Here is a 26,850-nt window from a genome sequence, read left to right on the forward strand (position 1 = left end):
ATGAATTCTGTCTTCAGGAAAATTCCTCTATAAAATGAGGAATTTAAGACATACCCAGATAAACAAACACAATTGTGGCTAACAGACATGTCTTATAATAAATATTAAGGGGAGTCCATGCAGGCTGAAATGAAAGGACAGTCAACAGTACCTTGAATCCACATGAAGAAGTAAAGAACACTGGTAAATATAACTACATTGGCAAATACAAAATGCGATATAAATGTATTTTGTGTTAATAATATTTCCCCCTATCTCATTTAAACAATACTGCATAAAGCAATAATTATAAACCATTGTTAATGGGCACAGAATGTATAAACATGTAATTTGTATGACAATAAAAGCACAAAGGAGGGGGAATGAAGCTATACAGAAGCAATGTTCTTGTATGATATTGAAATTAAATTGGTATTAATCCAAAATAGATTGATTAAAGTTGTTAATATGTTAATAATATGTTGATAATAATCCCTAGGGCAACCAATAAGAAAATAGCTCAAAAATATGTAGTAAGTGAAACACAGGGTATTTAAATGGTCAACTAGAAAATATGTATTTAACAGAAAAGAAAGCAGTATGGAAGAATAAAGGATAAAAAGATAATAATCATACAGAAAGAAAATAGCAATATGACACATAAAGTCCAACTTGTCAAGAATTAAAATAAATGTAAAAGGATTAAACAAACCAATTAAAAGGCAAAGATTGGCAGAATTGATTTTTTTTAATAAAGATTTTATTTATTTATTTGAGAGAGAGCTCCAATGAGTGAGAAGGAGAAAGAGAGCACAAGGGTAGGGGGTGAGGAGCAGAGGAAGAGGGAGAAGCAGGCTCCCCACTGAGCAGGGAGTCTAATATGGGGCTTGATCCCAGGACCATGGGGTCATGACCTGAACCAAAGGCAGATACTTAACTGACTGAGCCGTCCAGGCACCCCAGAATTGATTTTTAAAAGCATGATCCAATGGAACAGAATAGAGAGCCCTAAAATATACTGATTTGCAGTCAACTGATCTTCAACAAGGGCGCCAAGAACACAGTTGGTAAAGTATACTCTCTTCAGTAAATGGTACTGAGAAAACTAGATATCCCCCTGCAAAAGAATGAAACTGAACCCTGTATCTATTATGGCCATTAAATTTGTACTTAAAACCAGTCCTTCCAAAAAAGAACATTCTGAGCCAGATAGTTTCACTAGTGAATTTGTCAGCCAAAAAGAAAATAACACCAATTCTATATGGTTTCTTCCAGAAAATAGAAGAGGAAGGAACACTTAACAGCTCATTTTATGAGCTGCATAATTATCCTGATACTAAATCAGATGAAGACATTGTAAGAAAAGTAAAATTCCAGTATCATTTATGAACACACAAAAATCATCAGAAATACATTACCTATGAAGGTATATGGATGGCAAGCAATCACATCAACTGAAGTTCAATATCATTAGCAATTAGGGAAAATATAAACTAAAACCACAAAGAGAAACCCCTACATACCTATTAGGCATCCTTAAAACCACCATCATCCTCATCCTCATCCTCATCCATATCAACAATATCATCAACATCTAAATATCTGACAATGCCAAGTATTAGGAATGCCCTGGAGCAACTGGAATTCTCTCTTATTGATGGTGAGAATAGGAAATGGTAAAGCCACTCTGGATAACAACAATTTCTCATAAAGTTAAACATAAACTTACCCGGAAATAGGGTCAAAACTAGAGTGAAGCAAGAAAATATGCATTTAACAGAAAAGAAAGCAGTAATGAAGAATGGAGGATAAAAAGATAATCACACAAAAAACAAACAGCAAGATGACACACAAAGTCCAACTTATGTGTCACCTCAACAAATTTCAGAGCATGTCAAAAAACAATCAAATTAAATGTCATTTCGGGGTGCCTGGGTGGCTCAATTGGTTGCGCATCTGCCTTTGGCTCAGGTCAGGGTCCTGGGATCGAGCCTCAATTCAGACTCCCTGCTCAGCAGGGAGCCTGCTTCTCTCTCTTCCTCTACCCCTCCCCCCACTCATGCGCTCATGCTCTCTCTCTGTCAAATATATAAATAAAACCTTTAGAAATAAAAGCCAAAAAAGTAAATGTTATTTCAATGTAATATTTTCAGACACCAAAATTAATGCAAAAATCCATGAAATACAAAATATCCGAAGTTGGACAGGAGAAAGGATCAATGTTACTGATTTTCCCTTGTGCCTCTGGCTCCAGTATTTCTCAGCACAGCCCTGCCCAGCAGTTTCACACCCGGGTGTGTATCCCAGAAAACTGGGAACGTGTTTACATGAATCTAAATATATAGCTGGAATCTATAGCTGTATTAAAACTCAGAACTATCCACCAAATAGTAAGAAAGTAAGTTATTCAGTAAGTAAATACACACACACAAGTCAACAGTATGTTGGCATCATAAAATAGGATGTGAACATTGAAAATAGGATTTAAGTAAATGGAGAGGAGATAAGAAGGGTATTTTAGGAACCTAAAGAAAAATGAAGGCAGTTGAGAGGGAGGGTTCAAAAGAAAGGTTCTGGAAATAGTGACCCTTTGCATAGACTGAAGCAGAGTATGTGTTTGAAGCATAGAGGAAACCTGGAAAGTCTGAGTAGGCTAGTACTATAGACAGCATTTATAATTGGAATGCTGCCCTGCATAAACAACACGGAAACTTAGAATACTTTGATAAGAGAAGTGACATGTCATAGCAAAGTATAAGGGAGATTAGTTTTATGGCACTTCGTAAGGTGGATTGGAAGTGAGACTAATGAAGAGCTAATTGCATTAGCTCAAACATGAAGAGAGAAGCAGCCAAGCTAAAATGATAGGAGTGTGATTGAAATATTTTTTTAAAAAGGAAGAAGGAAATGGTTTCAACATTGGATGAAGTAAAAATACATACATATAATTTCTTGTGACCTAATTTCAACTGTTCTTTGTTAATATTTCAAAGTAAGCAAACTGTTTCTAACATTTGTTCTGAGGAGCACATTGATTATTGATGAAAACAGTTGAAAACATTTCCCTAAGCCTGAAAAACTGCTTTGAAGGCATTAAATGAATTTAGATTTTTTAAAGACTCTAATAACTCGCAATATTTGCAGTTAATTGGCAGAATGTAGTTTAATGAACAATATTATAACATAATCAAAATGGTCAGTTGAGAGCCTGTGCTAGCAAAGGTGAGAAGTCCGATTGCAATAGGTAATCAGACATTTTAATGGTCATGAATGTTGACCTAAGTGCACAGAATGCATTCTTACATACACAGTGCTTTTGTGCAGTTCATTTCTATGGTAGGGATAGGGACCATCCTAAGCCACCACAAAGCTCAGACAGGCAAGTCATGCCAAAACATTCTTCTGGCAGTTGTAAAATGAGGAAAATCTGTAAGTTAGGTCCTGCCTTTCCAAATTTGTACTTCTTATAACTTGCCCAGTGCCAGTGGGACAAGTATTTATATGACCTGGGGATATGAACCTCTCATTTCTCCACTCAGCAAAGTTCAGCAGTCTTGTTGAGTAGACAATTAAACCTCATTATGGAAGAATCTGGTCTCGTCAAATAAAAACATAGCATTTTTCTAGCATGTGGTAAAGAAAAAATGATTAATACCAGCTTCTAGTTAGCATTTAAAATATAAAATAACAGGGAGCATTTGTATTCAAGTAAAGGGGGTACTTGCAGTATATTGCACAGGTGCAAATAAGAGGCTTAAATGTCATCATGTAGCATCTCCTATCACAAGTGCAATAAAGACGTCTAGTTATGGTAGAGCAGGAAAATAAGATAGGAAGTGGAATTAATGTGTCACCCAGTCATCTCTACTTGACGTTTTCATAGGATAGAGCCTTTAAATCTTAATGAGGAAAACAAATCCCACATGTTAAAAAATAAAATGCATTGGGATGCCTATTGAAAACCAATAGAAACATTTTCCTAAACGATATTGAGTTATTTCCATTTGCATCCCACTTTCTTTGGTATTCACTTTGCAGGCACTATATTTTAATGAATACTAAATGCATAAAGTTTGAGCATAACACCAGTGCTGCTCAGGCTTAAGGAGCAAATGATATATTACCTTCTCTGACGTGTCAGCCTAAAGCCAAGTAATAGATGACTTAAAGAAACTGGGCCTCTTTCAATGTCAATGACATCTTCCACTTCAAGCTCAGTAATGGCCAGCATTATGAGAAACTTCCAGATCCTATCAGGCACTCTGTCATTAGTGTGACTTGAGACACTGAATAAAATAAGAGATGTTTAAAAATGCTCATTAGGAAAACAAAGAGAACTATAACATGGTGAAACAGTATCTGAAGTGAAAATGAACGCCTTAATGTTTTGGCAAAGTCATCGTGTGTTTTCTTTTAAAAATGCAGGTGGTTATAGGGGCACCTGGGTGGCTCAGTCGGTTGGGTGGCTGACTGCTGGTTTTGGCTCAGGTCAAGATTTCAGGGTCCTGGAATCGAGCTCAGTGGGAAGTCCACTTGAGGATTTCACTCCCTTTCCCTCTGTCCTTCCCCCACTATTTGCAGGTGCGCAGGCTTTCTCCCTCTCCCTCTCTCAAATAAAGCAATGAATCTTTAAAAAATTAAAAATGCAGGTGGTTATAAATTTGATTACAGAAATACATTTTATTTTTATTTTTTTAAGATTTTATTTTTTTAGAGAGAATGGGCAAGAGCATGAGCAGGGGAGAGAGGGAGAAACAGGCTCCTCACTGAGCAGGGAGCTAGACATGGGCTGGATCCCAGGACCCTGGAATCATGACCCAAGCTGAAGGCAGATACTTAACCAACTGAGCCACCCAGGCGCCCCTACAGAAATACATTTATACTAAACTTTACATTTTCCTTTTGGGGTAATCATTTTGGAGGGCATCTTATCTGATCTCCATTTGTTTACTAAGAAATGGTAACTTATATCTAATGGACCCTGCAAATTTAACCAGCAGAGAATATTTTATAAAGAAAATAAGAGATTTGGAAGATAAACCCAAGAATTGGGATAATAGGCATGATGCATGAGGGAGTTTTGTTCAAAATGGCTGACTGTGAAATAGTCATTTTAACTTTTCATTTCTTCACATAGAAAATGCATATTTTCTGTGAAAATACTTGCAAAAGCCTCATGACATTGCCTGAGAAAGAATTTCATTTTCTAAATTGTATTACTAGTGTCCACAGACATATTACAGCATGACACCCCATTATTATCACTTCAGTGTGTGACGGATATGGAGTATAGACCACTGTACAATGGGCAAACCATGTTTTAGGTCAAATGGTAAATGTGGTGGTTATGGAAAAGGGAGAAGAACATGCTTTACTGACAACAGCTCTTGAACTGACAGCTTCCTTCCCTAAGTTCACATTTCTTTATGGTCTTTCACACACGTACTACTGAGACACGAATCCCAAAACGGACAGTAATCTGTGATGCCAGAGCCTATGGCCATGACCAGAAGCTGCAAACAACCTATTTGGGCTCCGATGCAAACATTAGGAACATTCCCTGCTGATCTGCTATGGAAATTTACCCCCAAAAGTACTCTCACCAGACTGGGTTTTGTTTAAAGTGTTTCAGGGGGTGCCTGGCTGGCTCAGTTGGTAGAGCATGCAACTCTTGATCTCTGGGTTGTGAATTCGAGCCTGATGTTGGGGGTAGAGACTGCTTAAAACAAAAATCTTTCAAAAGAAAAAAAAAAAGTGTTTGAAGTGCTGCTGGCTCAGCCTCACCAGGTATTTAAGATTTACCAACATCTCTGATCACATCTTTTAAGCCACAGTTAAAGGGGAAACCCTTTACAATGACAATTTGTGATCATCAGTGTAGCCTCTTGGAGTCTTCTGTGAGTAAATTGCTAGTGATACTAAGGTTGGAACTAGAATTTGTGATTAGACAGATAAGGATTGTATAGTTTTGTGATGTAGCGTCCGCGCACTTGGACAAGTTTCATAATTTTGTAAAGTCTCAGTTTACTCGTGTTTTTATCACAGATTTACGAGATTAGGTAACATGTAACATACATAACACAATGTTTGGCACATCATGAATTCTCTAGATATGTTAGCTTTCTTCCCTTTCTCGTATCTGTCCTGGTGCCATAAAGCAAAATAAGTCAAACTGTAAGTAAATGTGAAACCTGACTTCTGAAATAATTAAATAAGTGCCATCTGCATATCAGTGAAATTATGAGTTTGACCTCAGTCCCAGGTCACTGACATTCCTGTTATGATTGGGATGGTTCTGGCAGGTGAGGGACTTCAGCAATTTTTTACTTTTTTTACCCTTTTAAAAAATGAGGTGAAGTTTTTTTTGTTTTTTTGTTTTTAAATGAAGTAGATTTTACATCCACTGAAGTAAGTTTCTTCATACCCCTTCCCAGTAAATGACCACATTCACGGCAACCTCTATTCCAATTTCTTTTACTCTGGGTTAGCATTGCCTGTTCTAGAACTTTACATAAATGGAATCATACAGTATGTTCACACAGCAGGAAATGTTTGAGGTTCATTCATGTTGATCCACATATCACTAGGTTGTTGCTTTTGATTGGAGAGTGGTACTCAATTGTATAAATATATGCAAGTTTGTTTATCCATTCCTCTCCATTTTTGCATTTTTCTGTTAGTGTTCCAGTTTGGAATGTACTAGTGATCATGTTGAGCAGCTAAAAAGCTAAAGGGATCATTAAGATAATTAGTATTTAAGAATATACTCAAGGATGCGTGATATGTATGAGTCAATTCCAGGCCACCACCTGTTTTTGTGAATAAAGTTTTATTGGAAGACAGTAAGCCCATTCACTTATGAGTTGTTTATACCTGCTTTCATGCTGCCATGGCAGAAGTGAGTATTTGTGACAAAGAACATATGACCCACGAAGTCTAAAATACTTCGATGCAACTCTTCTGTAGAAAAAGTTTGCTAATTCCTGTTCTAAAATGATTATCAGAGGGGCACGTGAGTGGCTCAGTCGTTTGGGCATCTGCCTTCTGCTTAGGTCATGATCCTGGGGTCCTGGGATTGAGCCCTGCAATGGGCTCCTTGCTCAGTGGGGAGTCTGCTTCTCCCTCTGCCTGCAGCTCCCCCTGCTTGTGCTCTCTCCCTCTCTCTCTGTCAAATAAATAAATGAAATCTTATAAAAAATTTAAAAAAATAAAATGATTATCAGACTGATTAAAGCTGTATGAGCTCTGCACCCAGTCAAAATGTCTTCACTGAGTTAAGTTGTAATATTAGGACTTTGATTTTTATTGAAATAAATATAAAATGGCCAAAGGCCATGGAAATAATATTTCTCCATTTTTATTTTTAAAAAAGCTATAATTTTACATCATTGACAATTATTATGTAATACATTGTATCTCAAAATATTAAAAATGAAAAAGTACCTAAAATTTCTCACAAGGATATGGTGTTATGAAGCAATGTGCATTTTCCTTTACCAAACTACAAAAATATGTAATGCGTAGTATTTCCCTTTCTACGTTGCCATCCAGGAAGAGTTGAATTTAATATTCTGTGCTAAAGTTTTGTTGTAATTGTTCTTATTTTTTCATAATTTTGAACAATTGCCTTTATATTTACTGGTGTTATTTATAAGTGTCTCTTCCAGTGAAGCACATCAAATACATTTGGAACAAGGAATGACAGAAGACAATTACTATGTACATATATGCATAAAACAGAATTGTTAAAATACTTCAGACCATCACACAACACTCATAGGAAATTTATGATTCTTGTACACACAAACTGTCCTAAATTGGTTTTCAACTACTTAGCAAAAAGCTCTGAATCACAAAAATTTGAGTATAAATGTGGGCATTGACTCTGCCCATATTTAAGAATATTATCTCCTCCCCTTCTAGTTTTTCCTGATGTTTTTCATTATCATTAAGTTAACACAAAGAAGCTAAATGTGAACAGATACTAAAACTTAAAACCAGAAACGTATGATGACCAAAGAAAAGATAAAATGGAGTGATTATGATGTTTATAACTTATGTTCTTCTTGAAGCTTCATTTTTTTACTGTTTCCTAAATATTATTCTGGTACCATTTATTAATTAGGCATAAATATCCAAGGCCATTTTAAAGACAGTCATGACCATGTTAGTAGATACTTTATAGTAATACAGTCATAATTGAAAAACACAATTGATAATGTTGATAATTTGACAGGAAAGGAAAATTCTTGGCCGCCAATACTGTCACTTCTTGAGAAAGATTAAAATACAATTGCACAGGTGAGAATGAGTTCCCCTCTAAAGAGCAGGCAGCCAGGAAGGTTCGCATATCCCTGGGCCTGGGGAACAAAACTTCCAGAAATGCTTCTACAATTGGAGGAAGGGGGTTCTGGGAAGAAAGGCCGTATACATTAATGTTAATTTTGTACTAAAAAAGAAGGCCACATGCTTTCCTGGATCTTTTCATGAGCCCTAAGGTGATAGAGTAGCTTAGCAATGGAGGGCAGATTGCCACATCCTGTGGCGCTCCATAGCGAAGGCCAAGGCAAACACATTAAGTATCCTCCTTAACAAGCAGTTCCATAGTCATGTTGTCTGTGGTGATTCAATGTTCACGGTATATCAATGGCCACATTCAATTAGCATTGTTAATTTAAACATTTTGGTTTGATTGTTCCGTTATTATTTAATTTATACAGTGATTACTTCATTTTTATAACTGCATAGAAGATGTAAGCTACAGATATGCTTTTTTATATATTTGTTTGAACCTACATAAGTAATTGCCTAGTAAAAATAATTGAAGCCCACAGAGGGAGACCAGAATAACTTTTATCCTTTCCTTAAATTGTCTGAACAATGACCAAGTTTGAGAGGCATGGCTTTAAAGAAGTAGCAAATTCTGTTAAGGTGATCCCCTTGACAACAGAGTAAGTAAAAATTGTCCTGTCAAAATAAGCTTGAATATAGAAAGCAAATCAACACAGAGACATTTTTTCCCTCACCTGTCAGTTTGGCAAAAAAATCAGTGTTTGGCCATTCACCGTTCTGTGACACTATGAAGCACCAGGCACTGTCCTCCATCCCTTTGATCCAGCAATCCTCCTTCTAAAAATCCACCAAATACACCTGCATATGCTCCAACTGACAAGCTTTTAGCTAGATCAGTGATTCTCAAACAGTGAGAGGGAATGATTTTGAGCTTCCTCCCCTAGGGGACATTTGGCAAAGAGGGGAGACATTTAGGGTTGTCACAACCCGGGGAGGATGTGTGGTACTGATATCTAGTGGTCAGAGGCCAGGGAAGCTGCTAAGCAACCCGCAATGCACAAGACTGTCACCCAGCAAAAAACAAGCTGTTCCAAATAGTGCAGAAGTTGAGAAACTCTGATATAGATCAATTCTTTTATTTATGTGATAAACTAGGCTACTTTCCATAGTTCCAATCTTCTGTTTTGCTTTCAGATTTTAGGGATATCTTTTTGTGATTCTGGTCAGCATTTATGGTTTAGGTCTCTTTTGCTTTTTGTGTCATCCTTGCTCGGGGGCTACGTAATCTCTGTATCGTTCCAATTTTAGTAAGCGTGCTGCCGAATCTAGGACAGGTCTGTTTTGCTTTGATTCCTGTGTGATAGATGAACTTAGAAATATCTATTAAGTTAAAATATCTTAATAATTAGAGAACCTTAAGGAAAAAAAATGTCTAAGTGCCAGAACGAAAGCAATTGTAAGCATTTATTTGCTGTCCCGTACTTAGATTTCGTGTATCCCTGCAATGAAATTCTAACTTAGAGCTTTGAAACCAGCAAAATACAATTAGATTTTCACCAGATACACCAAACTCTACAGGGTACTTTGTTTTATCGTTTCCTTCTGTGAATATTGTGCATTTCTAGAGGGTTCTTTGACACAAATGCTGCCTAAACAAAGTGACAACTGTTGAAGGCAAAGAGGTTGTGCAAGTTCAATGCCAGTTGTGAGCTATATGTGCTCACACATTTTTGATCACTGCACATGGAGCCCCAAAACTTTTCAAATGCTTATTAAAAAGAGCTAACACATGAATCAGAAAAGCATAGCTGCCTTATGAAAAGTACTATACTGTGATAACACAAAGTTTACATCTACTTAGCAAAGAAGGTGTATACATTTTGTACTTGAAAAAACTTTAAGATCTTTTATCTTCCTGATTCTCCAAAACTTGATTGTATAAAAGCCGATTTTGAGGAGCTAACTTTCCCTCTCCATATAAATCATTCCCTCATGTTCTTCGTCCCTCTCACTTTCACTGTGAATACTAATTTACCTCCAGAGATGCCAATACTGTATATAGTTGATATCCACAAGTATTTCCATTTAATTATTGAAGCCTTTATGGGAATGGCAGTGTCAAAAGGAAACTAAGAAATGAGAAACTAATTTTAGCTTCCAAAGCATTGAAACTCCTGTGCGGATCTGTCTTTATAGTTGTAATAATTCTGATTATAAGAATCTCCATTGGTAAAAATAGAGATGTAATTATCAGCTGGGGACAGACGGTGAATCAAGTAATAATGATGTGAGCAAATTTCCATGCTACGTATATCTCCCTTGTCTAGAACTCAAATACATTGGATATAAGCCCCTAAGGAAGAGGGACAGAATCAGCATTGACAAAAATCATGATTAAAATAATCATGATTCTACATTATGTTTTAAAGCTGATCTGTTGGAGTCTCATATTTTATTCGAAAAATCATGTTCTCAATTAAGAAATAAGCCCTTTGCCATGTTCCCAATTTGGACAGAATCTGTAGCCACTGAGTTATTAACAGCTAAGTCAGTATATTATCTGGTTGTTGGATAAAATCAGTTTCATGATAAATATAGCTGGCAACTTTAAAAGAATAAATGCAGGCTTCTCAAATAAGTATTTTAAAAATTCAAAGCTGCAAGTCAACTGTCCTTAGTACCACTGTAATAATCCTTTTAATATTGGAGAAATTTTCTACACTTTTTAAACATTAAAAGACACTTCATGAAATCAGTATTCAGAATAAGTATCTAACTTCAGTTATGTTTGAACAGGTATGTAAGTACTCACTTCTGTTGTTTTTTTCTATCTTACAATGTATAATGGTTAGCACAGGCTTGTCTTCTCAGAAAACCTCCAATTGTCAGTTGTCCCCCATACTGAGAAAATATTCATGAACCACTAAGACCTATAGATTCCAAGTCAGTTAAACTTCGTAGCTGTGGGAAAATTCATGAATTTGGGTGAGAAAATATTGTCTCCAAGGCCAATATCTAAACATACTTTTAAAAGAACATTTTTTGGGTGCCTGGTTGGCACAGTCAGTTAAGCATCAGACTCGTGGTTTCGGCTCAGGTTGTGATCTCATGATCGTAGAATCAAGCCCAGCGAAGAGCTCATGCACAGTTCAGAGTCAGCTTGAGATTCTTGCTCTCTTCCCTCTGCCCCTCCCCCACTCGTGTGCATCTCTCTCTCTTTCTCGCTCTCTCTAAAATAAATGAATCTTCAAAAAAAAAAAAAAAAAAAAGAAGAAGAAGAACATTTTTCTGGGGCACCTGAGTGGCTGAGTAAGTTAAGGATCTCACTCTTGATTTCTGCTCAGGTCATGATCTCAGGGTTATGAGATGAGCCCCAGGTTGGGCTCTGCACTCAGCAAGGAGTCTGCTTGACTCTCTTCCTGAAAGAAAGAAAGAAAGAAAGAAAGAAAGAAAGAAAGAAAGAAAGAAAGAAAGAAAGAAAGAAAGAATTTTAAAAAGAACATTTTTCTTATAGTTTATGTTTATATTTACATTTCGATTCCTTTATTCATTCAGCAAATACTAATTGAGGGCTTTGTCCTCATTGAGCTTATGATCAATAGAATAGGACTGACAATAAACTGCCAATGACACAACTAGTTTTAAAATTATTACAATGATAACTGCTACCGTGAATAAGTAAAGGAGGCTAGGAGAGCTAGGTGCTGGGACCCTGACTGCTAAGGATTTCCCCAAGAGGAGACCAATACACCAAACCTGAAGGGTGAGTGAGAGTTAGCTGGATATGGAGGGAAAAATCACCTTCAATTTATCAGAGCAGCATGTGGGAATTTTCCGTGGTAGAAACCAGCTTGGCCCATGTAAGGAAGAACTATTATGGATGGAACAGAAGGAGTTGGAAGAACTTCTCAAGAGATGAAGGGGGCAGGGAACCTGAGTGGCTCAGTGGGTTAAGTGTCTGCCTCTGGCTCAGGTCATGATTCCAGGGTCCTGGGATCGAGCCCCATGTTGGGCTCTCTGCTCAGTGGGGAGCCTGCTTCTCCCTCTGCCTCCACCTGCAGCTCCCCATTTGTGCTCTCCCTCTCTCTCTTCCTGCCAAATAAATAAAGTCTTAAAAAGAGAGAGAGAGAGAAATGAAGAGAGCAAAATAGGGAAGACCATGTTGGGTATGGTGAGGATTTGGGATAAGAATAACTGTAGGCCACTGAATGTTTTTATGTGCTTATGGAAGTAATGTGCTCTTTTAATGGTAAAGTGAGCAAAAGGGGGTTAAGAGAGAAGTCAATGAAATTTCCCCAGTAGTTCAGGGCAAGTAGTAGCTTGCAAGAGGGTGAGAGGATGATACAGATTAAGATGAAGAAATGCCCTGATGTGTGTAAAGAGGGAGATACATGAGCAGTCCTGACTGACTAGAATCACAAGCTTACTGCTTCTGTCCTATATTCATACTCTTAATATATATACAGAATATTTAATCAAACAGATTTAGAGAATTGCACCATGACATATAGATACAGATACAGATACACACACACACACACACACACACACATAGTGTCGTAATACAATAATGGTAATCATCATTTGGATGTGCCAGCGGTCATTATATTGAACAAAAGCGGCATGTCTACCATCCAGATAGTATCCCTGCATAATTAGTATTCAATCTAATGTCTGTACCATAATGCCAAAAGATCAAGTAGAAGGAGCTATGTTAGCCAAGGGTGCCATTACTTGGGTGAATTTTCTCAGGACAATGACTGAGTTTTAATCAATATGGTAGAATCAGAAATTTTTAAAAACAATACTTGATTAAATGTGATAAATAATTTAAAATATTGAATCATAACACATTTATTTACAAAATCAATAACCATTTTAATCTTACATTAAATACATTTTATGGCAAACTCAACAAAAATATCTCCATGATGGAGAAATGAATATCAAAGTATAATGGAAATCGTAAGCCATGTTACTTCCCTTATTTTCTGTAGTTTCCTGTGCTGTAATAATAAGCATGTACATTTGTTTCACAAAAAGACAAAACAAGCATATAAGAAATGAAGGTAATTACTGAAGACAAAATTGAAATACACTAGATTACAAGGTATTCAAAGAAAATAGAGGATGATGGATAAATTACCAGGAGCTACTTTCTTTGAACATATAATTAAGAATTGCCATCTATATACTGTTATTATTTTTTATAAAATTGCATCTTTTTGAAGGGGTATTTCATTTACATGTTTCTACTTCACTTTTGTAAGGTCATTTCAAAGACCAGACATTTTGATTAACTTAAAATAACTGCATTTTCCTCTGCTATGGCCGAAGAACAGTAAGCAACAAAATGAAAATTGGCCACACACCTGATGCTCTTCTTACATATTTTCTTTTGAAAAAAGATACCAGAAATGAAAGATAAAGGAACTTCCTGAAACACAAATATTTCATCTGAGCTTTTAGCAATTACAGCCAATTTCAGACTGTATCCACGATTTAGGGATTATACTTTTTTACTTTCTTTTCATAGAATATTCTTTTGTGTAATTCTGAAAAACCTCACTCAAAAATGGAAGATGGGCACATTAGTACAAGCACTATCACAGAATACCCATCTAGAACTTTATTTTTTTTTTAAAAAATTTTATTTATTTATTTGACAGAAATAGAGACAGCCAGCGAGAGAGGGAACACAGGCAGGGGGAGTGGGAGAGGAAGAAGCAGGCTCCCAGCGGAGGAGCCTGATGTGGGGCTCGATCCCAGAACGCTGGGATCATGCCCTGAGCCAAAGGCAGATGCTTAACCACTGCGCTACCCAGGCACCCCCCCATCTAGAACTTTAAATGATAATAAAGGTAAGATCTAACAGTTACAGGACACTCACTGAGAACCCTGTACTTTCTAAGGATTCCACATCTATTTGCACATTGAATTATCAAAGATAACCTGTGTAACAGATACTGTTATCTCCACATTACAGTTGAAGAATCTGAGTTTATAGTCAGGAATTTTTTGCAAGGTCCACAGAGACCAAATGGAAGAATGAACATTGTCCAACTTCACACTTCACAGCCTAGGGTATCAGGCCTGTCATATGGCACAGTTGCTGAGAATGCACTATCGTATCATAACCTGGAAGTGTGCAGGTCCTTAGGGTCAGAGATCAGAGGAAGAGAAGGCAGCAATGGAGATGGAGAACAGACGCCCAGTGAGATAATAAATTAAGAAAGCTAAACCAAGAGCAAAGAGGACTTCAACTACTCAAATAGTGAATTCTGCTGATGGGTTGATTAAGTTCAGAACACAAATCTGACCACTGGATTAAAGGCATAAAAGGCAAAGTTGGCGGTCTAGTCAAGGAAGGTCCTACTAAAGTGGGGTGGACAGAAGTCTTAATGCAGTGAACTGACCGGAGAAAATGAAGTGAGGAGAAGCAGAACAAAGGGTCTAGATGAAGCCAATGTGAGGTCTTGGGAGAACCAATGACAGGCTTTTCAGGGGCTGTTTGTAATTACAAACAGAATCTCACAACAGAGTTTACGTATAACATACAACCAGACACAGCAAGCTGACTAGCCTTTGGTGAAATGAGACCAGCTGGACACATAAAGCAGCAAATCAGACACAGAAGGGACAAGTTAGTCAAAGAACAATGCCCTTGAGCTACGAAACACCTGGGAAATAGAGGAGCCATGACTCTGATATACAGCTAAACATTAAAACTGCTCCCTACAGGGAACATCCCACAAAGAAAAGTTACTGAACTAATCCCCAGGGAGGCACAAAGAACACCTGGACCAGGAGTTACTTAGCAAGAAGAAATAGAAGTATAGGGAAACTTCCGCCTTCAGAGAATGATTTGTAATCATCAAGAAGTGACATGGTAAAACAAAGTCTAAATATTTAAGGAGAATAATATCCTGGTAGGACAATACCAACTGACTTAAATAGAACAATTCATAAATAAAACATGTTGGATAGATGTTCATTGAACCTCTTGACAACAGTCTGTGTTTTGTTCATTTTGGTATCTGAGACGAAACATAGTATCTGACAGCAAAAGTGCTCACTTGATTGTTGTTCAACGGTAAGAGTATTAAAATGATCAATCCTGCTTAATGCAAGGAAGTCGTGCATGTGAAGAGTGGGGATGGAGAGAGAGCAGAGGGCTCCTGGCATTTTCATTTAATGAGACTTGATAGTTTTACTGGGCCGGTGGAAAGAAGATGAAAATAAATGGAGGCTGACAGGAAGAGAATGGTGGGGATTCTTACCTCCTACTTATTATGTTTACATGGAGGAGCCTATTCACTCACAAGGTAAAGTAGGAGAGGAAAAAAAAGCTCCATCTTCAGCCCGCCTCCTCCAGCATGACTTGCCATCCTAGGAAAAGCAACATATTGAATCAGTGAATTTGGGTGAACAGAACATGAGCAGATCAGCAGACCCTTCTCTTTCTGTCCCCAAAATTTGAATCTAGGAAACCATCCTTTCTCCTCCTCCTTCATGTGTAAGTTCCTTTTTCTCTGCAGGAAGTCTATTACTGGCCAACTTGATGTGCATACGTTCAATTTTGGGAAGGTAGCAATCAGCCCAATGTGTCCAAAATTCCAAACCACATTCTAGGTCATCTTTATGAATAATTAGCTGACATTTTAATCTCTGTCTGCCTTATTTCTACAGCTACTTCTCAGTTGGTTATAAACTCGGATGAGGGTGTAATTAATATTCCCTCCTAAAACCCCATCACAGTTCAAGCCACAGAGTGAAGTACTTTAATTTCTACCATATAGGATTTAAGAGACAACAGGAAGGACAAAATGGCAGGGACAGCATGACTCTTTGGACACTAACTTAATGTGCTGGGTAAACTATTTAAATTATGCTCAAGAGGGAAAATAGCTGGTTTCCCTCTGCATATACTGAAGAGTCAAATCATATTCAAAGTCCTGGCCAGATTTGTCCCTTAATAAAGAAATAGGGGAGAAGGCAAGGGCAAGCAGGGACGCTTAGAGTGCAAGCAAGTTGCTCACATTCTTGAAATGACAGGAAAAGGAAGAAAATTATAACGAGGTATTGTTAAAAAGATCAGACAAGAGAGAGGTCAGCATGAAGACAGAGAAAATATTAAAGCCGAGAGGGAAGCGATCAATCTGCTTCGGTATGGAAAGACATGCTCGGGACACGTGGGTGGCTCAGTCCGTTAATCATCCGCCTTCGGCTCAGGTCATGATCTCAGGGTCCCGGGATTGAGCCCCATGTTGGGCTCCCTGCTCAGCAGGGGTCTGCTTCTCCCTCTCACTCTGCACCCCTCCGCCCTGCTCGTGCTCCCATGCTCTCTCCCTCCTCTCTCTCTCAAACAAATAAGTAAAATCTTAAAAAAAAAAAAAAAAAAAAAAAAGACATGCTTCAGAGCACTTAAGTGGTGCAGTCGGTTGGGCATCTGACTCTTGCTTTCGCCTTGGGTCCTGATCTCAGGGTCCTGAGATCCAGCCCCATGTGGGGCTCTGTGATGGGTGCAAAGCCTGCTTAAGGTTCTCTCTCCCTCTGCCTCTCTCTCTTTAAAATAAATAAATCTTAAAAAAAAAAAAAGACAAAGACATGCTTCAAGAGAACAAAAAGAACAGTCACAAATTAAAGTGTCTGACCAAAAAATGAGCTTGTTAAATTTGATAGCACTAAGCAGAGAAAAAAGGATTTCAGAGGGAATGATGGGTGAAGATAAGCCTGCAATCTTTCCATATAGTTATTTTGAACATCAAATATTATTTTTCATTATGAAAAGTAATGAAGCAATTAAATTAGAATCATATCAAATATTGTATTTTCAAGAACATTTTGAGAGTTTATTATCCTAATATGCCTTTCAAATTTCCCAAAATGTGTTGGCAGCTTCCTAAGACATCTTGCTCATCTAGGAGAAAGTAGACAGTTTTTAGGTAGTAACCTTTAAATTTTTTCAGTTTTATTGAGATATAATTGACATACAGTGTTGTATAAACTTAAGGTGTATAGCATAGTACCCAGATTTACATATACTGGGAAATGATTCCCACAGTAAGTTTTGTTAACATCTATCACCTCATGTATTTCCAAAAAGTACATGTTTTTTTCCTGTGATGAAAACTTCTAGAATCTACCCTCTCAGCAAGTTTCAAATATTTTAGGTAGTAACATTGGATCAGTTCCTATTATCAGATTTATGATTTCTTTAGTTTACAAACTGATAAGTATATAAGGCAATAAAGTAGTAAGAACATATTACAATGATTCCTATATATGAACCTTTCATTCTACCTTCCCTTATACATAGAATCATTTTCCTTTATTAGGGATAGGTTTCCGATAGAAATCAAGCTTTGAACACTTACTCCCAGTTAAGTTTCTACAATGAAATTTAATCAGCCATTAAACTTCACTTAAGAGTAACAGAATGACACAAAACAATCTTTTCACATCTGAATGGCCATTCCTGAAGTACTATAAATATCATTTGCCTGCTTTTTAAGTTTGGTCCATTTTAATCAAGAAATACTTAAGAAATTTATTTGAGCCCTGAAACTTGGCAGTTAAGTGTTACACATTTGAACTCTGAGGCTAATCCATTCTATTATCTCCTTCCTTGATTTGCCTATTAGTCAGTTTTTACTATTAGTTGAAAAAAGGAAGGCTTATAGGGTTTCATTTATTAAAAACTGAATATCCAGGGGCGCCTGGGTGGCTCAGTCCATTAAGCATCTGAATTTTGGTTTCAGCTCATGTCATTATCTTGAGGTCATGGGATCGAGCCTCTCCTTGGGCTCCGTGCTCAGTGGGGAGTCTGCTTCAGGATTCTTCCTCTCCCTCTGCCCACCTCCTCCCGTAAGCACTCTTTCTCAAATAAATAAAAGTCTTATAAAAAACTGAATTCCCAGTGGTGCCTGGGTGGCTCAGTTGGTTAAGCGTCTGCCTTCAGCTCAGGTCATGATCCCAGGGTCCTGGGATGGTGCCCCGCTGCAGGCTCCCTGCTCTGCGGGGAGCCTGCTTCTCCCTCTCCATCTGCCTGCTGCTCCCCCTGCTTGTGCACTCTCTTTCTCTCTGTCTCAAATAAATAAATCTAAAAAAAAAAAAAAAAAAAAAAAAAAAAAGAATTTCCAAAATTCCTCTAATTATTTTGCTAAAGGAAGTTCTGGTTCCAGGTTATACTATTTCCAAGATAAATGGGATTGGTTTCCATCTGTCCAATTTTAATTTGAAGAAATAATTCCATAAAGAGTCATTGGGAATGTTGCCAGTAGAATAGTCCGCACTTTCCATGTGGCTATATTCCAGTTTTATTTATAAATTTAAGACCTATGTGATTAATTCGGACTTATTTGAAATTACAAAATTAAAATTTACTCAGATAAAAGGAAATAGCAACTATTAAAAATAGCATTATTAAAATTTAATTGTATGACTTAATAATACTGTCTCCTTTTTTTGCAAAATGAGTACTACTTATATCTAGCTGGGTAAATAAAAAGAATGCAATTTCTCTGAGATATCATACTTTTTCTGTATTTCCTAAGAGCCTATGGGATGCAGTTGGATATATGGGAATGAAATTATTCTGGCAATGTTTTTTTTTTTCATTTATTAAGAAATATTTAGGGAGGAGTTGAGGTGGCAGAGATGTAGGAGGACATTATGCTTGCCTCATCCTTAGTACACAGCTATATAATTATCAAGTCATTCTGAACACCCAGGAAATCAATCTGAGAATTGAGAGAACAACTGCATTAGACTGCACAAGGGGGAGAAAGAGGCTACAACGTGGAAGGTAGGAGGTGCAGTGATGTAATTTGGGGGAGAAAAGAATTGTGGGTGCTGCTGAGGGGAGGGAAGCCTGATCAGGGAGAGAGGAGAAAGAGAGAAAGAGAAAGCAAGAAAGAGAGAGAGGTAAAGCAGCACACAGTGGATTGCAGAAGAAAAACATTTCCCCAAAAACATTGACCGGGAAAAAAGGGGGGCTGATTATGGCAAGAAATGTTTAATAGTTCCGTTCTCTTCCATGTATATTGTCAAGGCTACTTTATAAGAAACAGCACCCATTGGAAGTTCTGTGTCCTGGGAAACGTTTTAGTTACAAGGGAACTAGGATTATTAGTCCTAGTCCATTACAGTGGAGCTCAAAGATGATTTCTAGTCTCAGTAGGGGATTTGACATACTGCCTAGGGCTCTATCCTAAGATCTGGAGACAGCACTCTTTGCCTTACGAAAGAGAAGGTGTATGTGAGGACAAGAGCTTCCCACACCATGGTGTTACCAGGGACAGAAAAGTCTCTCTTTTTCTTTCTTTCTTTCTTTCTTTCTTTCTTTCTTTCTTTCTTTCTTTCTTTCTTTTTTTCTTTCTTTCTTTCTTTCTAGATTTTTTAAATCTATTTGAGAGGGAGAGGGAGAGTACAGAGGTGGGAGGGAGAAGCAGACTCCCCACTGAGCAGGGAGCCTGATGTGGGGCTCAATCCAGGACCCTGAGATCATGACCTGAGCTGAAGGCAGACACTTAACCAAGCCAAAGGCAGCCACTCCACCAACTGAGCCACCCAGGTGCCCCCAGAAAAGTATTTCATGTGTAAGTGGTGCTCAGTAAGTACTTTTGGATGAATATATGAATAGATTTTATAAATCCAAAGTAAATGTAATATAGCAGAGACTACAAATTGATTCCCAATATTTCTTTCTTTCATTCTCCTTTGTTAGTAATAGAAGGCCCCCCAATTTTATCTTGATCTGTCAAGAGACATTTCCCAGCCTCACTTGCAGCTAGACGTGTACATATGACTGAGTTCTGACCAAAGAGATCCAAGTAGAAATGATGCATGCATCTTCAGGTCATGGCTTTAAAGGGAACCCGCTTGCTCTCCACTGCAGATGGGACTGCACAGTTGATGGGCAGATGAAGACAACACGGGATGGTAAAGCAACAAGAGAAAAGAAACCTGGGTCCCTGGATGATCTAAGGGACACAGGCATCACACTCCTTGGACCTACAAGTCCAGGCTTTCATGTGAAAAAGTAAAAGCCTGTCTTATTTGTCATTATCATTTGGTCAATGTTAAAACAACAAGTATAGTCTTCATTAATAAGTAAGATGAGTTGGGGCACCTGGGTGGCTCAGTTGATTAAGCATCTGACTCTTGAACTCAGCTCAGCTCATGATCTCAGAGTAAGTTCAAGTCCCACGTTGGGCTCCACACTGGGCATGGATGTACTTAAAAAAAAAAGAAAAATGTAAGATGACTCATTGGTTTTCTATTTAAAAATTGTCCCCAACGATGCATAGAAGCATGGAAGATCATATGCCTAATTGATTATGGTAGAACATCATCTAAGTGGGATTGGATTAAGTTGGGGGGGGCTATCCATATTACCTCAGGAATTTCTTGACTTGTTAATAATGAATATTTAGTTAAGTAAGTCGTTATTACATATTAAAACTACAGTTGACCCTTGAACAACATGGGTTTGAACAGTGTGAGTCCACTTACACATGGGTTTTTTAAGACAAAGACGGTACAGTACTATAAGCATATTTTCTCTTATGATTTTCTTTCATTTTTTTCTTTAAAGATTTACTTAGGGGGGCCTAGATGGCTCAGCTGGTTGAACGTCAGACTCTTGATTTACACTAAGGTCATGATCTCAGGATACTGGGATTGAGCCTTGCATCGGGCTCCACACTCAGCACAGACTCAGTTTGAGATTCTCTCTCTCTCCCTCCTCTGCCTCTCTCTGCTCTTGCTCTCTCTCTCTCTCTAAAATAAATGAATAATCTTTTTTAAAAAAAGATTTTAAGAGAGAAAGTGTGGGGGGAGCGGCAGAGGGAGAGGGAGAGATAAACTTTTTTAAAAAAGATTTATTTATTATTTGATGAAGAGAGAACACAAGCAGAGGGAGCAGCAGGCTGAGGGAGAAGCGGGCTCCCCGCTGAGCAGGGAACCTGGCATGGGGCTCGATCCCAGGACCTTGGAATCATGACCTGAGCTGAAGGCAGATGCTCAACCAACTGAGCCACCCAGGTGCCCCCGGGAGAGAGAAACTTAAGCAGACTCTGCATTCATCAAGGAGTCCCATGTGGGGCTCAATCTCATGACCTGAACCGAAATCAAGAGTCAGACACCCAGGCTCCCCAGTCTCTTACGACTTTCTTAATAACATTTTCTTTTCCCTATCTTACTTTATTGTAAGAATACAGTATATAATACATATAACACACAAAATATGTGTTAGTCACCTGTGTATGTTTTTGATAAGGCTTCTGATCAAAAGTAAGCTATCAGTAGTTAAGATTGTGGGCAATCAAAAGTTATATGCAGATTGTCTATTGTGAAAGGGGTTAGTGCTCCTATCCCCTGCATTGTTCAGAATCAACTGTTCTTTACCCTCTCATAACTCCTTCAGTTATATTTCATTTATATGATTTTTATCACTGAAATAATTAGAGAGCTGATAAAACTGGAATCAAAGTAAAAAAAAAACAGATGTGCTTGAAGCAAACTAGGTTTGTTGGGGGATGTAGCTGGTTTAAGTTAAAATTATGCAGATTATGACCTGCTAATGGGGAAGCACAAGCCACCCACAAGGGTTTGGCAGGTAGCTCCCTCAGCATCCCAGCTCCCACTTCAGGGAAGTGAAAACCCCAGGATTGTTTTGATTGAAGGGGCATTTTCAATATACCCACACAAAGGAAGTAAAGTCATGAGATTTACTATTGACAAGCCCTGAAAACCAGGGTGGGGTGGGTACACAGTAAGCTTGGGGAAGGGCAGCCCGCCCCCCCCCCCCCCCCCCCCCCCCCCCCGTCACGAGCCATCAGGAGACAAAGGGCAGGGGAGCAAGTACCTATTACTTAATAGGTGGTTGAGGCAGAGGTCATTAACTTTTTGCAGGCTTAACTCCAAGTGGTTACTTTAAAAGGTGCCCTGATAAAACCAAAGCTCCGAAACTTGTGGTGAGAATCCTAAGCTCCAGTCTTTATCTCAACGTCCAGACTCTGGGTGTGAGCAGGGTTGTCATACTGTCAAATGCCTGGGCAGCAACTTATAATAGCTGTTTTCTGATCACACTAGGGAAGATATTTTTGTTCCTGCAAGGAATTGCATGTTCAATTTTGTGGTCAGCTTGCTTTCTGAATAATGCATAAACATAGATTTCTTTTACCCTTGAATTTAATGATAGAGAGCTACAGAAATTTCCCTTTCCATGTGGATTAGGCTCATTCCCAATTAGTTCATTTGGAACTCAATTGAAAAATAAAGATTGCATCACTGGGATTTGATTTTGCCAGATCATCATATTAACTTTTTGAGAAATCTTAAGATAAATGTCAGAAGGATTATGAGGGCCCAAGTTCACTGTCCGAAATTAAAATCAAGATGGTTTTGTCCTTCTGTACCTGTGGGCATTTTCAGTCCTTACTAAACTCAACGTTCAGACAAGTTCGACCAAAATAGTTGAATCCTAAAGCTGAACTTGTTTGAAACAGATCTTCCTCTAATTATTATTATCATCTTTCTGCAGCTAAACAACAAATACTGCTTGCTGAACACTACAGATCTCAGAAGAATCGTCACTTTAGGTAAGAGGGCAAAGGAAATAACCTTGCCATAATGTTAGCACTTTAAAGTTTATTTCTCTTTTTACTGGTATTGTACAAAACACAAACATTATAGCAGTAAACTTGACTTCCTAGCAGGCATCAGATATATCTAAAAATAATGACTGACACAAACATAAATCCCTCTACTACTACCAGGGTTAAAACATTTCATTACCAAAATGTTTACCCGAAAAGATGAACTGCCCCAAATCAATATCTTAATATATATTCAAAGGTACAAAACTCTTAAGAGCAATCCATGGCTTGCTCAAAATGTGCTTTTCATTTTGCTGGTGGCATATTATTTATTACAAGTGAAAAGTTGTACATTTGGAAAATGAGATAAAATATTTTAAATTATTTGTTGTCAAAATTAGATGCCAGACTTCCTACTAAAAAACTGTAATTTACATGTAATGTATACCTTATGCTTGATTATAAAAAAATGTTTGGGCATTACATCTAATTTATGTGAATTCTTCCATTTCTTTAAAAAGGAAGCATTTTATCTAAGCTTGTGTTTCTAAAATTAAGGCTACAACACATGGTCTCCATCATATTCCTTAAAATGAAAAGGAAATCGCAAAAAGAAAGGAAGAAATTAAAGTAGACTAGAAGTGGAAATTTCAGTTATTACAGATTTTTCTCTTTTTACTATTGACAGAATCATAATCTCTGTCTTATTAATCTATTCATAATTTTAATTACTGCCATTTGGGGATATGACAACTAAGTGAAGACAGCAAATGTAAGAACTGAGAACTCTTTAAGCACTACTCAAATGATGTATAAGTAAATGGATGTTATGAATATCTCAAAAAAATTTTCCCCACTGTACTTCAAAATCAAAGTGGCTATTTGAAACACCACTAAATCTTGTTAGTTAAAGCAATCAAGAAGTATGCATATTACCATACCAAAACTTTGTTTAATATTTTGAGAACTGTTTTGCAATATAAGTAGTTTCCTTTCTAACCCTGGCTCTTTTATTATCTGTATTTAAGAACTTTTTTGAGGGGGGGAGGGTCCGTAGACTTCACCAGACTACTAAAGATTAAGAACCCCTGCTTTAAAGTGCTCTCGCCTATTAATTAACCTTATTACGGTGATAAGTTCACAATTTAAACATACATCAAACCATCATGTTGCACACCTTAAATTTACACAAATGTTGTATATCAATTATATCTCAGTAAAGCAAAGAAAAAACAGCAAAGAAAGTGGACAAATAATTAGCACTCTGCACCTCAACCACACTGTGTTTGTAATGAAAAAATACTCATGATTGTGATTTTTCTCACCTTGACATCTTTATTACCATTATCTGAACTCCTTTTTAAAAACACTGCACAATTTGTCAGTTCTGAGGTAGGAGTGTTCGAACAAAATTCACCAGTCAGTATGACAACTATGTTATTCTCTACCTGATTCCTAGAGAGAAATATCTCCTGGTACCTTGACTCTTAATTTATATGATCATACTTGAGATAGCAGAAAATAAACTATGTCAAACTATGTCAACTATGAAATATTAAAACTTCCTTGGTATGCATTATCTTGTCATTTTTCTGGTATCTATACATAAATAACTAATGTAAAATATGAGTATCTATAAATATATGAATGCACATACACACATACCTCTCCCCCCCAAGAAAGATGACTGCTAACTGGCAAAAAATATACAAGATGACAGAAATCACTACTAAATAATATACGAAGAGATACTACTACACAAAACATATCTAAAAGATATATTGGGGCTCCTGGGTGGCTCAGTCGGTTAAGCGTCTGCCTTCAGCTCAGGTCATGATCCCAGCGTCCTGGGAGCATGCCCCGAGTCGAGCTCCCTGCTCAGTGGAGAGTTTGCTTCTCTCTCTGCTCCTCCCCACCGGCTCATGTTCTTTCTCTCACTCTCTCTTTCAAATAAATAAATAAAATCTTTAAAGGAAAGTTAAAAAAAAAAAAGATGGACTATATTAAAGGAGACTAAGTGAGTACACGGGGAATCTGCTACATGAATATGAATATATGACTAATTCAGCTGGTCACTGTGGACAAATGAATTTGCTCATTGGGGCAGTAACAATCTCTATAATTTTGCAAAAATTAGTGTGACACTATAACAAGTGTTCTGTATGTTTTTATGCTTTAAATATTTTTCTATTCAAACAATTCCTTACTCAAACTACTTGTTCAAATACACTTTACTAATGTATATTTACACTAAATAAAATATTTTAAATTTTCATTTTTTGATTCCTTGTCCATTTATAAAACAAACAGACTACTAGGTCTTTAATTGTGGACTCGGGGACTCCTGAGTGGCTCAGTCAGTTGGGCATCTGCCTTTCACTCAGGTCATGATCACAGGGTCCTGGGATCAAGTCCTGTATCAGCCTCCTTGCTCAGTGGGGAGCCTGCTTCTTCCTCTGCCTGCCGATCCCCCTGCTTGTGCTCTCTCTCTCTCCTACTCTCTCTCTCATAAATAAATAAATAAATAAATAAATAAATAAAGCTCCTGTATCTTGGCATTAAGAAAAAAATATGTTCAAAAAATTGTGGAAGATAAATATAATTGTAATTATCTCAAAAATAAGCTTAAATATGAGATTAAATATTTATAGAATATATGTATTTTTTCCTATGTAGATACTATCAGTGATCTTGTGAAAATAAAATATAATTTAGCCATACAGAAAGTAATTACACTAAGACATAGTATCAATATTTTCCTCCTGTGTGAGCTCTAGAGTATTCTGGGGCCATGTGCACTAGAGTCCAAATAAATAGGAATATTTATGTTCCTCATAAATATGCCAAAGATTATGCTTTCGTTAAGTCAGATACACAGAAAATATAAATTGAATCTGTGCAAAAAGGGGAATTATAATATAGATAAGAGCTTTTGAAGTTTTTTACGCTGTTTTTGTGACATGAATAATCATATAGCCACCTAAATTGCAAAATTGGTAAGCATGCTCAAATCTATGTATATTTGCAGTATGTAGCACATTTGTAATACAACATCAAAATAAATTTATTATTCATTCTAAAAGCTACAGGTGGATATCAAACACTCTGGACCAACAAAAGTATGTGAAATAATAAACAGTTAGATGTAATTTGAGAGGGTTAGAATGTCTGAGGAAGATATGTAAGCTTTTCTTATTATATTTAACTTCAGAGTCTTAAAGCATTAAATTGGAAATTAGTTTAATGAAAGTGATAATTAACATCATGTCACTGATCTTGTCCTACGAGTTCTTAAGAAATTAGTGCCCTGACAATAAATCATCGCTCAATCACAATGGATTCACATTCCATTGTATTTCCACTATAACAGGTAATGGAGTCCTTTTCCAATTATCTGTCACAGTGGATAGAAAATAGAATGCACGAAGAGAAAACGTGGCTCACGGAACAACAATAAAGGGACGCTTGGTTTGAATGGAACCTTGGAGAGGTACAGAAAAATGAAAATATGTAAATAAAAGTAAGATATCAACAGATGATCCAGTCGAAAGGGAAAAGCCCACAGATAATCTCCAGTGATCTACTAAGTAAATAATGCCAACTGAGCTATATAGGATTTATATAATACATAGCTGTATAGTTATGTCAATTTTCTTCCTAAGGATACTTGTAGATAAAAGCTACTAGTTATCCTGAATTCTTCATAAAATGATTTGATACCTACTACACAATCTCTTTCAGAACATTACCATTACTATTTGATTTTACTACTATAATCCAACATAGTCTAGATAAAGAACTCACATTTAACTAAATAAGTAATTACAAAGCCAAATGAAAAGGGTGTAGAACGTGTCTACCATCACCTACAACATCCTGGGCCTTGTACCAAAACTTCCGGGAAAAAAGATGTGCAAGAAATTTGTATTTTTTTGTTTTCATTGGCCTTGTTCTAGACTGAAATTTTCTGCTTTAC

At 37.2% G+C, this 26,850-nt stretch overlaps 1 non-coding gene across 1 annotated transcript; it reads right to left on the reverse strand.

Moving 5' to 3' along the window:
• Positions 1 to 9,499: 9,499 nt before the first annotated feature.
• Positions 9,500 to 9,603, reverse strand: LOC113266019 (U6 spliceosomal RNA). Its single transcript, XR_003320222.2, has one exon. It is a non-coding gene; the product is annotated as a U6 spliceosomal RNA (small nuclear RNA).
• Positions 9,604 to 26,850: the final 17,247 nt, after the last annotated feature.

The sequence above is a fragment of the Ursus arctos genome, chromosome X, assembly GCF_023065955.2.
Source record: "Ursus arctos isolate Adak ecotype North America chromosome X, UrsArc2.0, whole genome shotgun sequence".
In the NCBI taxonomy this organism is placed as follows: Eukaryota; Metazoa; Chordata; class Mammalia; order Carnivora; family Ursidae; genus Ursus; species Ursus arctos.